The sequence below is a fragment of the Malus domestica genome, chromosome 07 (genome assembly GCF_042453785.1).
Source record: "Malus domestica chromosome 07, GDT2T_hap1".
Taxonomy (NCBI): domain Eukaryota; kingdom Viridiplantae; phylum Streptophyta; class Magnoliopsida; order Rosales; family Rosaceae; genus Malus; species Malus domestica.
This window is the reverse complement of record NC_091667.1, coordinates 3,727,552-3,731,982: the sequence shown is the minus strand read 5'-3', so window position 1 is coordinate 3,731,982 and position 4,431 is coordinate 3,727,552.

The window sequence follows — 4,431 nt, the reverse complement described above, 5'->3', positions numbered from 1 at the left end:
ATGGTGACTTTCCATCCACTTGCATGAAAAAGCATGCACTTTATCTTTGATTAAACAACTCTCTTGGCAAACCTCCACCACCAAAACAAATGGGAAAAACAATATTATAGTGTCAAACCCATCCACTTGATAGATAAATATCTTCCAAGTTAGTCTTCTTACTCATTAATCCTCAAAATGCCATATTTTACCCAAATTGCCCAAATAAGTAAAAATGGGTATATTTTGAGTGCAAACAATTAGTTTTCCTTAAAATCTATAATCGAATATTTGAAAATATCAAGAACCAAATCAAACAGGAGAACTAGTTGATCGTTCTCTTTCCTTCTTTCCCTTCCCAATTCATAGCTTTCCCGAAACATGCTAGTAAAGAAGTCAAGTTTTTCAAATGAAAGACTTCTTTGCACCGGCGCATGAGGAGGGCTAAGAATAAACTCACAAGTTCAAACATGTTAGTAAAGAAGTCGAGTCTTTCAATTGAAAGACTTTTTGCACCCGGGTGTGAGGAGGGCTATAGTATAAACTCACAAAGTTTTATTAACCCTTATTAATCCGAAGCACAAAATGGCATTGTTTTAGACACAAGTACAATACAAATAAAAACACGCTTAATCCTTAATCCACTCAACAAGTTTTTTCAAGTGTTCAGGCCAAACCTTTACTTTTTATCTAGTGTTTATTAACTGTGGATGCAAATTTCTTCCTCCTTACTCTTGGACAAAATTGCACCTACAAAACAAATAATACCTTAGCTCAAGGCCAAGAGCCTCACGCGCCCATGATAAATGGGGGGGGGTTTGGCCAAAGAACCTCTGATGCCAAAGTTAGAATTTTGAGGGAAAAGTGTTTGGAGAATTTAGAGAGTTTAGCAAGAGAATTGGCATTGAGTTTTGGAGAGAATGAGGTAGTATTTATAGGGGTGTGGCCAACCTTCTTGGGTGAGAAAGGACGGGCCACTTGGCTCTTTTTGTGGGCTAGGTTCTTGATTTGTGTTCAATTGGGAATAATTGAATAATTAACTAATTAATTAGCCAATTAATAGAATAATTGCCTAATTTATTAGCTAATTAATATAATAAAAGGAGAAAGATTTGAGAGTTACCTTGTGGAGAGGATTTGATGAGGATGGATGAAATAGGTTTTAAATTGTTACCTATTTTAGGCAATTTTTACTTGGTTGAGGGATGCTTGCCCGTTGCTCGAGCATAGGAATCCTGGTGTGCCTCGAGGGTAATTTTGTCCCTTTTTACCCAAAAATCCATGTGTCGCTTTGTGATTATTTTTGTCTCCACATTAACGACACAATTCGACTCAGATATTTAAATGGACATCAAAATCGAGGCATGTTTATCGACATCTAGATGGTGACAAAGCCATATTATGCAAATGACGTGTAAAAAGTACAATTAAATTAAAACTAAACTAAACTAAGAGTGAGAATGCCTAGTGCAGGAAGAACCCTTATTATAAATGCATGCAATTTTAGAACATAGACAAAAGTGTAGTAAATGTATGAATATGAATGGATATTACACAACTAACATGAAATAAATTTCCTACATTAAGTGGACGTCAAATCCACCAATGATCCCTCGCTCACTATAGAATTCAGCTACTAAGTCTTGGGGGGGCGCATAATAGAAAGTGTGAGGGGTATAAAACTAGTTACGCTAAGGATAGGAGTAAATCACAAATATCTCAACAAATGTAACACAACATGTTCATAAAACATGCAGACACACAAGTCCATGTAGAAAGTAGCTACATGAACATGATGGGTGTAATAATGTACGCTCTAGTACTACATACACATAAAGTTGGTGCTAAATGTGTCAGATACGAGTCATAAATGCAAAAGTAACTAGTGCATACTAGCACCTACAAAAAAGATCCAATGTAAGCGTAATAGTGCGATGTGAAAATACACGTGAAGCTAGTCTTGGTTCAAACAAGTACTATAAACACTGGTGTAAGTATGGATGATGAGCAGATAAAATATGTATGCTTGTGCTATCATAATTTCATAAATCTCAACATCATCAAATATACTTGTATTTATAAGTAATAAAAACATATATACATGTATATATACACACATATATATACATACATACATACATACATATATACACGCGTGAAAACAAAGTCCACTCACCGATACGTCATCGGATCGTAGCTGCCTTAACTTGCTTGGCCTCTGAAATACTCTGGATAAGTCACTCTTATATGGAAGCTTGTGAAAATACAATGGAAAAAACTTGATGTTAGATCCCACATCGCCCAAGGGAGTGGATCATCTGTGCCTTATATATACATGCTCACCTCCATATAGCATGAGGCCCTTTGGGAGCTCATTGGATTTGGGTTCCCTAGGAACTTCGAAGTTAAGCGAGATTGGGCCAGAGCTTTACCAAGATGGGTGACCTACTGGGAAGTTCTGCCCGCGTGAGTTCCCATAAACAAAATCGTGAGGGTGTGGTTGGGGCCCAAAGTGGACAATATCGTGCTACAGCGGAGGTGGGCCCGAGATGTGATAATTTGGTATCAAAGCCAATCCCTGGACGAAAATGTGCCGACGAGGACATCGAGCCCTTAAGGGGGTGGATTGTTAGATCCCACATTGCCCAAGGGAGTGGATCCTCTGTGCCTTATATGTACATGCCTACCTCCATATAGCACGAGGCCTTTTGGGAGTTCACTAGCTTTGGGTTCCGTAGGAACTCCGAAGTTAAGCTAGATTGGGCCAAAGCATTTTCAGGATAGGTGACCCACTAGGAAGTTTTGCTCACGTGAGTTCCCAGAAACAAAATCGTGAGGGCGTGGTTGAGGCCCAAAACAGACGATATCGTTCTACGGCGGAGGCGAGGCCTGGATGTGACACTTGAAATTGCTTTATTTGCTCAAAAGGAGGATTGAAAATACTTAAAACTAGGCTCACAAGCCGCCATGCACCATCATGCACCGCTACATTCCTTAGAGAGCCTACACAAGTCGGTACCAATGGTGGTTGTTGATGCTAAGCTATTCCTTTGTCATTGAGATTACGGTCACTAGACGAAATATTCCATTTGCATCAAAGAATATTCAGTGAAGGAATGTATCTTTAGAATATTTTATTTCAATTGTTTGAACTGAATCTGACCATGGTTTAGACTAGTCTCATTGCTGGTTCACCTTGTTGAATTGTGAAAATTTTGGTTGGGATTCTTCCAGTGGTCACCGCGCCATCATCGTTGGTCTGACGTCTGATTTGAGACTAGATCTAAATTCCTAAGAGTGAGACGAACCTAAGAGCAAGTCCAGCGGAGCTTTTAGCCTGATGGACCGTGGACAGAACATGACCAAATCATTGGGGCGATCAAGTCTAGCCTATGTGGGCTTCAGCGCCGGAGGGTGCCCGAGCGACAGGCCTGACACGAATCGTTGGCCCAAAAGCTCAAGGTGGAGATGATGCAAGGCTGACGTCAGCCACGATTTAAAACATGGGTCATCGAACCCCTCGAGGGAGAACATTAGAATATTTGGTAGGGATTCATCCCGATTCCGATCTCAACTTAAAACTCCATTAAAAATTGTAATTTAAGCACCAAAATGATGCTAAAATGAAAAGAAACAAGATTCTACCACTGTGAGTAACAACCGTGGTCGAGATTGGTGGGTTTGGTCACGGAGCTCGTAGGATTTTCTCGTCGGATTCTGGAAAAACGAAACAAAAAGCATGCACAGCGTAAAGAACAAAATTTAACCACAAAATCTTCACTCAGAATCACAACACCAAAAAGAAAATCCCAAATATTCAAAGGAACAAGGAAATCTCACCTGAAACTACAATTATGACAATCTCGAGAAATTATCTGATGTCAACGAGGACGCTTTCAGGAGATGATGGTAGGCTTGGCAGCCCCCAGACTCATAGCTAGGTTGATGCCATTTTTGGTGATGGGGATGGGATGGTGACCATTTTCGGTGATGGGTTGGTGCCATTTAGGTTACGGAGTCAAAATTTGATCAAAACCTATCAAAATTCACCACCAATTAATCAAAAAAACCAAATCAAAGCCCAACAAAAAAAAATCAAATTCACAAGTTTTATCTGAGATAGAAAAAAAAAACCATGAACAAATGATGGAAAATGGTGGAATGGGTGCGGGTGAGGAGTAATAGAAGACACGATGGAATGGAGAGGAATCTGTGTTCTTTATTTAATTAATTTAAATTATATTCTTAAAATAAATATTTCTTGTCATTATAAAAATGATGTCAAGTTGTCAACTAGGTGTCAGATATTGATAAGTGGAACTCCAAATCAGCAAGTGTACCCGTCACTAAGAAAAATTTCTTTAAATATACAAGTTCCAAGTTCATGATGTGAAGAAATGGTAGGGAATTATTGTGATGCTCTCGGTGCTTTATCCGAAATTACAAATAAAA